The following is a 13,528-nucleotide window of genomic DNA, read 5'->3' on the forward strand; positions in this document are numbered from 1 at the left end:
GGCCAGGTTGGAGCAACCTGGGCCAGGGGAAGTGTCCCTTCTATGGCAGGGGGTGGGACTGGATGAGCTTTAAAACCCCTTCCAACTCAAACCATTCTGAGATTCTGTGGTGGTGCAACATTAAAATTAATATTTTGAAGAGCACGGACCTCAAACATCACTGAGAAAGACCTGTGAGTGCTCCAGCCCTGCCTGCCTGTTTGGCACATCCCAGGGGACACACCCAGTGTTCCAAGCAGTCCATACCTGGGAATTTGTGTGCAGTTATGGAAATCACCACAATAATATCACAGAGGTCCTGACTAGTGGTTTGGTTTTTTTTTTTTTTAATTAAGTGGCTGCTTTAACCTTGCCCAGGCTCTTTCCAAAGCTGTTCCTTCCAGAGCTCAGGAGGTGCTGATGCCACTGGAGAAGGTGGTGTTTTCATTCCACCAACCTGGAGCAGAGTGAGAGGATGAGGGGGGTTAAGGAAAAGAGGTGCCTGTGAGAAAAACTTCTCTCTCAAATTTAGAAGGATGGCAAAAGCTCATGAAACAAAAGAAAGAGTTTATTCATCATGCTGGGTCCGCTCTCACACCGAGTTTTCGGGGAGAAAAGACCCCTTGGGTTTAAATTTCATGCATTTTATAGTTTTACAAAAATCCCACCTTTTTCAGATAAGCTTAATATATTCACTTTTACCTAAAAAGGTTTCTTTTCTCTGAAAAGGGGCTTTCCCTTCTTTTTAATTGGCCACTGGCCATCCCCTGTCAAAAGTGATGATCTTCCTTTGTTCTTAGCCCAAAGAGAGAAGAGAAACCCCTGTGTACCAAACTCTCACATGGCCCAAAAGATTTTAATTTTTAGGAATTTTTATATTTCCCTTAACTGACCAAATAAGACCCTGACACCCAAGTCCACTCTGAGACTTGGATATCTCACAACTTCGTGATACGCCTATAAACTCATATTTTTATTTCTCATACACCTGTTCTAGGAGGGGAGATGATGAGAACTGAGCTGGTTTAAGTGTGTGAAGGGCTGGGATTGCTCTGTGGAAAATAAACCCTGAGGGGGAAATGGAGCCATTCCAGCTGAACCAGGTGCTGCCTTGGGAGCAAAGGGTGTAAACTGGTCACAGATAACTCGAGGCTGGAAGTTAGAAAGGGTTTTTTTTATTATTATTCCTTGAAGGACTGAAATCCTGAAGTGACTGCTCGGTGGGAATAATGGGGATAAAGAGCCCAGCAGGGTTTAAGGCAGGATCATCCCTGGCAGTGGGATTAGGTGATGTGGTGCCAGGAGCTGCACTCCAGGACCTCTCCAGTTCCATACACACCAACATTTTCCTGTTCTGAAGGAATGCATTGGGTGCACACCTGGATCTGGGCTCAGCAAAGATGGTGGGGTGCCTGGAAAAGCTGGAAAACCACAGCCATGTCCTGGAAAGCTCTTTCCCCTGAGCTCCTGGAGGCACAGAGTGTGAGTTCTGTGTTTCTTGGCCACGGGGAGATTTTAACACCCAGCTCATCAGACCTGGAAGTTCCATTAACTCAGCCCCTGGCCAGCTCTGCTTGGACACAGTGATAGTTTGTCCAGCAGGGTGCAAGTCCTGGGGGTGTTTAACCCTGCCCAGGGCTGGGGGAAGATCCCAGGTGGAAGCTCAGCAGCTTCTCTTGAGGGTGTTCCTGTAACTTGGTGTGAGCAGCTGCCCAAAACAGGAGGGTGAGACCTGAACTGCTCTGAATCCCTCAAACTCACATATTGGTGTCAAGTTGAGGACACATCTGGGTGTTATTCAATTTTCACCTTCAAGGGGTGGTAAGAACACCCCGAGGACCTTGCTGATGGCCAGTCTGATGGAAATCAAGGCCCTGGGTGTGTGTGGGGTTTTTGTTTGCCTGTGCTGGTGTCACATCTGTGAGCCCCTGGGACGGTGTTGGATTTGACATCGTGCAAAAATGGCCATATAATGTACATATAATATACATTATATAATGCATACAATGGCTGTATAATGTGTATATAATATACATTATATAATGCATACAATGGCTATATAATGTATATATAATATACATTATATAATGCATACAATGGCTGTATAATGTGTATATAATATACATTATATAATGCATACAATGGCTATATAATGTATATATAATATACATTATATAATGCATACAATGGCTATATAATGTGTATAATGCTTAAAAAGAATATAATGTTCTTTCTGATTTACGGGGTCTCTGAGCAGCACAGGAGAAAAAAGGGGGACAGCACTGGCTGGAGTGATTCTGACCCAAAGCTTTCCAGAGCTCTCAACACAACAGGGAGAGAAATGAAGACCGTATTGGAAAACACATGAATAAACCCCCTCTGCAGAAAGGAGTTGATCTGGGAGCTCTGATCATTGTCTCACGAAACAGAGCCCCTGGGCTATTATCCCCTAAATGAGGGAGAGCAAACGTGGCTCCTCTGCAAAGCCCGGCTCCCCCGCCAGGCTGGAATGTGCTGCAGGATTTGGAAGTTTGCCCTGGGGTTTCCCGGAGAGACGAGGCCGTGGGAGCAGCTGGAGGGATGTTCCCTCTGCCCGCCGGGGTTTCCCTCCCGCGGATGGGAAGGGATTGTTGCCGCTGTTAATTAGGGCTGTGTGGAATGGAAACATTCCCAGCGAACCTGGAGCCACATCCAAGGGGTTGTGGAGAGGGCTTGGACTGCAAAGAACTCCCCTGGAAGGTGTTCTGGGATCCTTGGGGTGGGTGAGTCTGAGGGCTGGCATCAGTGATGCTCTCAGGACAAGCCAAAGTGGAGATGGGGGCTAATTTTGAGTCCCTTCAGTTGACTTAGAGGGTGTTGGCTAATGAGGCTGGGATGGCTTCGTGCTTGATTTTAGTGGCAGCACTGGGAGTTTGCTCTGAGTCCCCTCTGTCCCCTTTTGAATCCTAAATTGGGAGTTCAAAAGTTCCACTGGTAGGAGGGCAGCAACGCCCCTGCTGCCCTCCCTTTGTGCTGCAGTTGGAGCTGGTGCTGCTGGAACCCTGCAGGGCTTTGCAGCTTCACCTTTGCAGAGGGATGATCCCAATGGAGAGGAACACTGTGGATCAGGGTGCTCCTGCTGCACACAAGGGATGCTCTGCTTAACCAGTGAGACTGAGGAGCAAATCCATGCTGGCTGTGTGGGATGAAGGCAGTAAAGCTGAGCAGGTGGAGGTGGCTCTGCCAGAGCTCCCCTGGGCACCAGAATCACCTCTGCTCAGCAGCAACAGGGTCGTGCTGGTGAAAATACACCAAGTGTGCAGGATCTGCCCCAACCAGCAGCTCAGCATCACCCTGAGCTGCGTGTGAGCCTGGGATGTGAGAGCTTCCCATCCCTCACTGCTGAGTTCCAGCCCATTTACTTTGGCTCTGTGCATATGTTGTCAATTCAGCAGCACCTTCACACAGTCACTTATAATTCACATTCGCCGGTTCTTAATGAATGTTTGTTCAGCAGAGCATTTTGCAGGGAGTGTGCGTGGTGTGCAGAGCCAGCCCACATCCCAGCAGCCTCCAACACCAGCTGAGGAGAGGCATCAAGCTCAGAACCAAATCAGGAATGTGTTCTGTGCCTGCGGTGTGAGACGGAGGGGACTCTGTGAATGGGAGTCTTGCAGGGAAGGCCCAGCAGCCAAATGGATTGAATCCTCCTTGCCAAGGCAGTAGGAATTCCCAGGGATACTCAGGGCCCTGATGAAATTCTCTTAAAATCCAAATATAGTGTCACTGACACTCTGAAGCACCTCAGTGTCTTCTGCTCCCACAGCAAGGTCTGTTGGCTTGTTTGCTTTTCCCACCATCCAGGTGGGGAATGGAAGAGAACCAGGATAGATGGTAACAAGGGACCTTTGAGAAACATCCCAGGAGCCCCAGATCTACAGGAGGGTATTGAGAGACAGAAAAAACATAGACAAAGCTAAATGTGATTCTTCTAAAGATCCAGGACTCATCAAAAAACCAGGAATTCATGGGCTGTGTGGATACTTGAGAGAGTGGTGGGAGCCCAGTGCACCTTGCTGGTAGAGAGAGCAAAGCAAATTCATAATTCCTGTGGATAAACATGCTGGAGTTAATTGCTGCTCCCATTTGAGGGCTGTGCAAATGCTGCAGTGACTAACAGAGCCTGCTCACCTTGGCTGGGAGAGCCAGGGCTGAGCCTGTGCTGGGGAAAGACGTGGCAGGAAAACCAAGGAGCCGACAAAGGAGAGGCCAACAAAGTGCAGCAGCTCTGAGGCTCTCTGGGGGCACAAACCTCTGACCAGGAGACAGGATTTCAGCAGCTCTTCCTTTTACCTCTTTGCCTTCAAATGCAGCTGCTGCCTGGACAAAAGCAGCCTGGCTTTGAAGCAGGTCAGAGCTGAAGTCACCTCGGGCTGCTCTGCAGGAGAAATGCGTGTCAGTGTGACACCTCCAGCAGAGCTGCTCTGCACTGAGTGCCCCGTGTGGGCCAGCCAGTGGCTGTAACCCAGCAGAAATCCAGCTGGGACAAGCCATGGACCACAAATCCCACCTGAAGGGGGGGCTCAAGTGGAGATGAGCAGAGCCCAAGGTGAACGTGGGCGTGGAGGTTCAAATTCTCAAGCTGCTTCCAAACAAATGGTCTCGGAGAAGCACCGAGATCCTGAGCACCTTCTTAGCAGGTCTGGGGTCCCAAAGTCCCAGTTATCCACTCAGACTTGAGTGTCTTATTAAGGAATCCCAGATATTTTTTGGACAGTCTGTGAGCAATCCAGCCTGGACTGTTTTAGTGGCATGAAGACAACCTGGATACTCCTTTTAAGTCTCAGACACGTCACGAGCAGGGTCAGGTTCTGAACAGCTTGTTGGTGTTTTGGGAAGGCCACACCAACGAATTCTGCTTTCAGGCACCTGCTCAGCAGCTGGGAGGTTTGGCTCCCTCCCCTCAGCAGTCCCAGCAGGTTCCAAAGCTTTTTTCAGGGCAGCATTTCCATCAGCCTGGAGAGAGAACCCCACCTTTTGTTTCCTGCCGTTCCACAGCAGCCAAACCCTCCCGCCTCGGTTCCCCGGGAGGCAGCAGTGCCAGGCACAGTTTGCCCCGTTTGCCTGTGCTCTAAAATCTCGTTTAGCTGAACACATGAAGCCAAACTCCTTCCCAAACCCAGCTGCAAATCCAACCCTCCGGGAGGGGAGTTTGGCAGCGCTGCCGCTCCGACACCGCCCGGGCACGGGGATTTTTGGGAAGGCAGCGCAGAGGAGGAGGAGGAGGAAGATGTGAAAGCAGATCAGCACAGCACCTCAGAGGGGCTCTCCCTTCTCCCAGAGCCGCCCACCACTCGGCAGCCACACAAAAGAGATGAGAGGAAGAATATTCACTGAGTCCCCGAGGAATGCGAGGCTGGAGGAACTCCGGGAGAGGGGTCCGTGCATTATTTATGGCTCTGGGCTCTCCCCCGCTGCAGGAGGAGTGTTCTTGGGCACAGAGGAGCTCTCAACAGCCAGTTTAAACCCCAGCCCTCTTGTCTCCACCGAGCTGAGACTGCAGGACACGAAGGCAGAGCTGTGCTGGTTCATCTGCCCAGATGGCACAGCCAGGTCATCTTCATGCCACTAAAACAGTCCAGGCTGGATTGCTGACAGACTGTCCAAAAAATATCTGGGATGACTTAATAAGACACTGAAGTCTGAGTGGATAACTGGGACTTTGGGACCCCAAACCTGCTAAGAAGGTGCTCAGGACCCTGGTGCTTCTCCAAGACCGTTTGTTTGGAAGCAGCTTGAGAATTTGAACCATCAGAGCCAGCAGGATCCATCAGACCCAGAGTCAGCAGGATCCATCAGATCCAGCAGGATCCATCAGACCCAGCAGGATCCATCAGACCCAGGAGGATCCATCAGACCCAGGAAGATCCATCAGACCCAGCAGGATCCATCAGACTCTGGAGGATCCATCAGACCCAGCAGGATCCATCAGACCCAGCAGGATCCATCAGAGCAGCTGAGTGTGGGATGGGCCCTGCCACCCTGGAGGGCACATTTTCCCTGGGCAGGGAGTGCTGGCAGTGCCCTCCCAGCTCCCTGTGACCCTGGCACTAATTATTCCCGTGTTCTCCCTGGCTAGACAGGCTCTGGAATGGTGCTTCTGAGCCCACAGCTTCCAGCTGGGTTGGTTTGTTGCTTCCCTGGGAAATGCTGCTGCTCTGGGATGGGTTCCTGTCCTGCTGGAGCAGAGCCCAGACAAAGCAGCTTTTCAGGGACCAATTCTTGTTGTCTTGCTCTGTGGTGCGTGTAAAATGCAGCAGAATTAAAATCAGAGCAACACCAAGGTAACTCTGATCTGGGCTTGTTTGCATTTTACTTCTTTATTACCATAAAATGTGGAAGTACATCATAACATGATTGGGTTTTACATTGTGTTACACTGGCCTTCATGGATTGTATTAAATATGCTTTAAAATAGGTTTCCACACACATATATTAAGTGGATATTTAGTATATAATTGGTGGTTTTAGTATTACAGATTGCCATCAATATTTCACTACATCAACCTGTTAAAAATAAAAAGCATTAAAGACAGGAGTTGGAACTGTCTAGTTTATTCACCTAAAAATAAAACCCTTCATTTCTGAAGCAGACCAAGAAAATCCAAATGATTCATTTGGGCTTTTTGATCTGAAGTGGATTCCACTAAATCAAATTGACACTTTGCTGTGAAACGTTAGAAATGAGACAAGACCACATTTTCCTCTCGAGAGGGTTTTCTGAACTTCATGGAAAAGGTTGTCCAGCCCTGGAGTCACATCCCTGGAGGGGTTTAAAAGCCCCTGTGGATGTGACACTTGGGGACATGGGGCAGGTAGGAGCCCCCATGGGCACAGAGGGTGGAAAACGTGCCATAAATCCACCAACACCCCTCCAAACTCATGGTATCAGTGACTAAAACCCTCCTTGGTGGTGTAAAGCACCGTGAGTGACAGCCTGGGGCGGGAGGGATTTATTTTCTGTTGGGTTTCAGAAGTGCTTGAGGGATTTTGCTGAACCTGGAGAGCCCGAGCAAGTGGAGCAGAGAGAAACTCAGCGAGGCAAGAAGCTGCTTTGCCTCCCTGGGAAAAGCATCCAGGAGGCTCCTGCAGCCTGATTGAGCCAAAAACTCAAGCACCAACTGGCTGCTCTCTTGCAATCCTACATATTAAAACCCCCACTTGTTTCAAGTGTGGCTTCAACTAGTTTTAAAGAGTAACTCGTGGTAAAACATAGTGGGGTGTTCCCCACTCACAGATGCAGAGACACAGGGAGTTGTTTTCCCATAAAACAGGGAGGTCTGAGCTTGGTTCTCTTCCAGGCCATGTCCCAGGGCAGGAAATGGGTTCCTTTTTTCCCCCCTAAATGCAGCAAAACTCTCTGGAGTGATTTGGGCTGAGCTGGGGCTGCAAACCCTGCAGGGGGAGGGTGGTGTGTGCCAGGGGGAGGTCGGAGCTGTGAGGAAAGCCCTGGCTCTGGGATCCACAGGGATGCTGCTGATGTCTGTTTGCTGGGCAAGGCACAGCCCAGGGGGAGCCTGAGGGAAAATCAGCACCAAGAAAGGAGTGGGAAGTGCTGAGAGGCAGCAGGAACCTCTCCCAGCAGGAGGAGGAGAAGGGTTGTTTGAGGAATTTCCCACCTGGATCCTGCCAGCTTTGGGCTCAGCCAGCCCAGCAGATCTCTCAAACATGTCCTTCAAGTCAAAAAGCCCTACAAACAGTTTGTTTGCTCCTGGACCCAGAAACTGTGTTGGGTTCATCAGAGAGGGGCGTGGGCTGCACAGGGACTCACCTGCCCACAAATCCCTGCTCTCCCGAGGTTTCCTGGGGGGGGATCAGGCAGTGCCAGGGATTTTTCTCCTCCAGCATCCACCCTCTGTGCTGAAGTTTCCCAGGGGAAGTGGCCAAGGCTGTGGGAGGATGAGGGGAGAGCAGAGCAGGAGCTCTGGGGGCTCGGTCTCTCCCCTGGGCTGGAGGAGCAGCCAAAGCCCCAGGAGATGTGGGGGGTCAGCAGCACCTCCTCTCAACCCTCCCTGGAGGGGGCACATCCTGCATTCCCCTCCTTTTTAATTTCAAACAGCTCTGAAAACCCAGAGGGGGCTGCAGGAAAGTTTCCTGGAGAGCAGCAGGATGGAACCACCCATTAACATCAAACCTACTCCATAAACTGTTCCCTGAGCTGGTAAATGAGCCCAGAGCTGCTTCCACTCTCCTCCTCTCCTCCCCTGCTCCCTGCCACGGCCTGGAAGCAGGAAAAAACCTTGATTTTTGTGTTGAAATGCCTGGAGATCTCCAGGTTCTCCTGCTACAAGTTATTGCTGCTCGTTACCAGGCTGCCAACTCCATCCAAAGACATCTTTTGTGCATATTCCCCAAATCCCACCTCTTCCTCCAGCTCTGTGAATCTCACAAGTCCATTATCATCCACAAATCTTGCTCTTTACATTCCAGAATAGCTTCTCTGAAGTCGTGTTTTAAAGGCAGGTGTTTCTAGCAGAGGATTTTAGCCCTTTTTTTTTTTTTAGGATGCTCTCAGGAGAAAAGCCAGCTAAGCATTGCTAAAGACATTTCTTTCAGCTCTTGTGAAGCTGAACACCAACTGGCTGCTCTCTTGCAATCTTACATATTAAAAAACCTGAAAAAACCCCTTGTTTTAAGTGTGGCTTCAACTTAGTTTTAAAGAGTAACTTGCCATGAAACCCAGTGGGGTATTCCCCACTCACAGATGCAGAGACACAGGGAATTGTTTTCCCATAAAACAGGGATGTCTGAGCTTGGTTCTCTTCCAGGCCATGTCCCAGGGCAGGAAATGGGTTCCTTTTTTTCCCCCTAAATGCAGAGTTTCCAGCTGGACAGCTCCTAATCCCAGCAGAACAGGCTGGGGGGGGATGCTCCTGGATGGAAGGCACTGCCAGGAGGTGGCAAAACCTCCTGGCACCTCTCCTGTTTCAATCCCTGGGCAGTGGTTCTCCCTGGAATCACACACATGGTGCAAAGAGCAGCTGGGAATGCTCTGCAAGGTCCCCAGGCAGAGAGTTCAGGCAAAATCTTCCACAAAGTCAATTGGTAAAACTTCTTTTTCCAGCTCTGTTTGTCCTGCCCACAACCCAATTCTCCCAGCTGGGTTCATCTGGTGTCCTGCACATGCAGCTCCTCACCTGAAGCACTTGTGAAAGCAGAGAATTCCACACAAGAAGCAAGTTTTGGGCCAGCAGGTCTGAGGCTGCTCCAAGGAAATGCTGGATTTCTGAGCTCCTCACCCTGAACTGGAAGTTCCTCAAAGAAAAAGGGAAACTCTGGATCATTATTAAAATAGGGAAAACTTTGAATCATTATTAAAATAGGATTAATATGAATGTGAGTTCTTAATCAGTGGCCCATAAACTGCCCTTCTTCCCCAGGGGTGATTTCTCTTCTCTTTTTATCTTTTATCTTTTTATCAGTGGGGAAAGTATGGAAGAGAGAAGAGATTTCTTTTGGCTCTGCAACCCACCTGTGACAGAACAAATCGTCCCCTGAGCCCCAGCCTGGGGGTTCAACCACTTGTAACCCCTGGTTATGGGTTATAAAGAGATTATGGGTTACCAAAGAGATCCCTGTGGCTTCCAGAGTGGAGACAAACCCCTGGCACAGCTGGACCTGAGGGTGCAGGGAGGTGTCAGAGCTTGGCCCAAGCACCCAGAAGGTTCCTCTCCTGAACTGCTGCTGGGTTTTCCACCACAGGAAAAAAATTTCCTTCCTTTGGAAGAATTCATTTTCCTGGGCACATTCATTAAGGGCTCCATAATGAAAAGCACTGTGGATTTATCAGCGTGGCCTTGGGGGAGACACCTCAGAGGAAAACACCATTTTTCCTCTCTCTCTTCCAGGATCTTACACTTTTATTCCTCCCAGATCCACACCAGGCAAGGGCCAGACCTGTGATGGAGAAAAAAAACCCCTTCCCCCTCCCTTCCAGGAGGCTTTCATCCAAAAAGATGGGCTGTAAATCACCCTCGTTCCCACAGGCAGCTCCGAGTTTTATGTTCTGGGCTGAGGAGATAAACTCCCACCACGGAGTGTTTGTAGCATTTATTTCCCCCCCTCTCCCCCCACACAAGCACCTTGGCATGACAAATAAGAGGGTGTAATTCTCTGGGAGGTGTGTTTTATGGGCAGCAGTGCATTTTGCTGTCCCAGCTCTCCAGCAGGGTGCAGCTCTGCAGCTGATCCCAGGTTTTGGGCAGAGCATTCCCTGGCAGACTCGCCCCTATTTTTCAATTCTCTGCCCTAACACAGGATGATTAAGGGAACTCCTCCTTCCTTGCTGCTGTAATTTCCCCCCTCTGCCATGTAATTGTTGCCCAATTGATTTCTGCACAAGTGGGGCTGTTTCTCCTGCCTCCCAAGAGGTTTATATTTTCTTTCTGCCTTTCCTGACCGTGTCCCAAGGGGAAGGTTCAGGGAGAAGCTCTGTTTGTGCCTCAGTCCTGGTGAAGTTCAGTGTTCTCAGAGCTGGATGATGATGAAGGTCCCTTCAACCCAGGCCATCCTATGATTCCATGAAACCTGGAGAATAAAGCCAATTTCTCCTGTGACCTGTAACTCTTTAAAGCCATTTCAAAGCCCAGACTGTCCAGGAGAGGAGGATATGGGGTAGATGTCTCCAGTACCTGAGACCCCCCCAAAATCCGAGGATATTCAGCCTTGGACTGAGGTTAATCAGCCTCTGAGTGATCTGTGCTTCCCACACTGCAGTGTTTTATTTCAAGCAGCCCCAGGTCCCAGCAGCCCCCGGGCCCTGCAGTTGTCAGCACCGTTCCAGTCGGATTTATTGGCGTGTTTGGCTCTTTCAGCATCCTCCTGCAATCCCTGCTGCTGATAACTGGCATTTAAGCAGCCAACATCATTGTCTTGACATCATTGGAATGCTATCCTGTGGTTAGCAGGTCACAGGGCAGCTATTTTGCAGTGCAAACACGGGCCTGTCCTCCAGCCTGGGAGCTCACAGTGCCAGCTCCTGCAGTCATGGCTCAGCAGCCCATCCCAAAAGAAAGCAATGTTTGCTCTGCTTTCCACCTCATCCTCCCCCTCCCTTCCTGCTGGAACTGGTGTCCCTGACCCAGCCTGAGCTGGTTTTGGTTCAGCTTTGAGTCTCAGCAAGGCACAAGGACGAGAACAGAGGGATAAATACGTCAAAGAACAAGGAAAATATTAAAAAATCCTCGTGGTGAGGCGGGGGTCGGGCTCTGCCCCCAGGGAACAAGTGACAGGAGGAGAGGAAACGGCACCATGGGTGGTTAGTTGGGTATTAGGAAAACATTTCTTCAAGGAAAGGGTTGTCCAGCCCTGGCACAGCTGCCCAGGGCAGTGGGGGAGTCACCAGGCCTGGAAATGTTCCAAAAACCTGTGGCTGTGGCACTTGAGGACGTGGTTTAGTGGTGAGCAGGGTGGTGGTGCTGGCTGGTGGTTGGACTTGATGATCTTAAAGCTGTTTGCCAACCTTGAAAATTCTGTGATTTATATGAAAAGGGTTGTTTTTGTTTTTTTGGCTCATGGGAGAGAAAGCATTACAGACAAAGCCACTGCCCTGAGTTCCAGAGGAGTGAACATTAACAAGGCTGCTCTCTGCTTTTATTTGGGAGCACAGCAGAGATGCATCATGGAGGGGAATCAGCTCTCTGGATTCTCCTGTGGTTTTTACTCACTCCCTGAATTGACTGGAGGATGCAGAGTGCAAGTGAGTGAAGGGCAGGCTGTGCACAGGCTGTAAATTGATGTGCTGGCACAGGTCTGGGTATAAATTCCCTCCTGTACTACAGGAGCAGGATAATATTCAACAGCAGCAGCTCCCTAACAAGTGAGATAGAGAACAGCAGCATATTACCCACCCAGCCTGGCTGATTGGTGCTGAATTCAGAAATAGCCTCATCCTCTCCCTTTGTGTTTTATGGCTGTGCTTATGTTTGTGTTATTTCTGCTGTGTGATGGGAACTCCAGCTAGAAAAGGGAGGAGGGAGGGCCAGGGGTTGGCACTGGCCTGGGGACACGTGTAGGACATCAGCTGGGACTGAGCATAAAGGCAGAGGCAGATCAAGGCAAAGCATTTCAAACAGGGCCAGAAAAATGTTACTGTGCTTGTACATGGAGAGATTCTGGTCTCAGGGGACAACAAATGGATATCTCAGCTTTCCTTAGGCTGCTGCTCCTCTGGCAACACCCAGGTGACACTGTCATAAATCTGCAGCAGTGACAACAGCAGAGCTGTGAGAACAACTCCTGGTAGGGGCTGTTTGTCCACGGCTGGATCATTGCTGACCCAGGCAGTTGGTTGCTGCTGGGACAAACTGGTCAAAGCCAAAGGTGGTGGGAGGGAAATATGATCTTAAATGGGAAAGTTAGAGAGCCCTTAAGCACCTAAATCACTTGTAACCACACAAGTGTGCCCCAGCAAAGCCAGTGGGGTGAAAAGTGGGACAGTGGCTGGAGAAAAGCAGTTCTGTGCCCTGAGCTCTGGATGATCCTGGTGGGGCAGGGAGGTGGCACCAGATGAGCCCCTGTGGCCCCCTCCAATCTGACCCGCTCTATGAGACAGGTTGGACAGATTTTTTAGATGATCCTGCTGCTCCCACAGTTTGGGAGGGACCCAAAGCTCAGGAAGAGAGAAATCCCAGCAGAGGAATAACTTCAGAGGGGGAAGATGGACCAAATGTTTGGAGTTGCTGCTTGGGGAGCTCTCAGTGGTGCTCACAAGTGATTTTTGGCTGGGGCTGTTCCATGGGAACATGGGACACACCTCTGGTGCCACCCCAGAGGTGACAGTGCTTGAGGGACCTTGAGCAGGGCTGGCAGCTGTCCCATGCAATGAGTGTCCAGCACATCCTATCATCCAGTGACTTTGCTTCCAGGCCTGAGTTAATATAAGAACAATTTATCTGTGCTTTATTCTGTCCTTGCAAATACAGGGTCATCTGCCCCTGTTAAAAGCAGGAGAGTGGAGATAAAGTCTATTAAGTCAAGGCCTTAAATCTAGAGAGAAGCCAAGGTGTGTCCCTGGCTGTCCCCTGAGAGGCCCCAACCTTTCAGCAGACATTAATTTAGTTGTTGGTTCTTTCATGTACTTGGCTCCAGGGATGTAAATTGTACCTGTACATTGAATTTGTAGCTCTACCTCCCTGATAGCCCCCAGACAGGAGCATAATTTCCCATTATTTATTGGTGTACAGCATCTTTCTCCTCTCCAAAGGCCTTTTCCCAGCTGGAGACTGTGGCTCTGGGGTCAGAGCAGTTTGGGATGGGAGCTGCTGGTTGGGTTGGAGCTGCAGGGACCATGGAGGAAGGCTATTTAAAGTTAATTTTCCCACAGCACAACAGCACAGCTCTTTAATTCCTGAATACAGTCAAGTCCTTGGGTTTGCATCCCACAAAAGGGGTGGGGTGATGATTTCACCCCAATTCTGGGGTCATAACTTGAAGATGACACAGATGGCACATAATGAGCCAGTGCAAAGGAATCTGTCAGACTGGGAAAAAAAGGGCTGGGCCTTTCTAA

The 13,528-nt window shown here is 50.0% G+C and overlaps 1 protein-coding gene across 1 annotated transcript in view; it reads left to right on the plus strand.

Annotated features, from left to right (window-relative positions):
- Nucleotides 1-13,528, plus strand: part of LOC135402934 (acid-sensing ion channel 2) — a 375,830-nt gene that overhangs the window by 12,682 nt on the left and 349,620 nt on the right. The gene's annotated exons all lie outside the window — the stretch shown is intronic.

Source organism: Pseudopipra pipra, chromosome 26 (assembly GCF_036250125.1).
Source record: "Pseudopipra pipra isolate bDixPip1 chromosome 26, bDixPip1.hap1, whole genome shotgun sequence".
Lineage (NCBI taxonomy): Eukaryota > Metazoa > Chordata > Aves > Passeriformes > Pipridae > Pseudopipra > Pseudopipra pipra.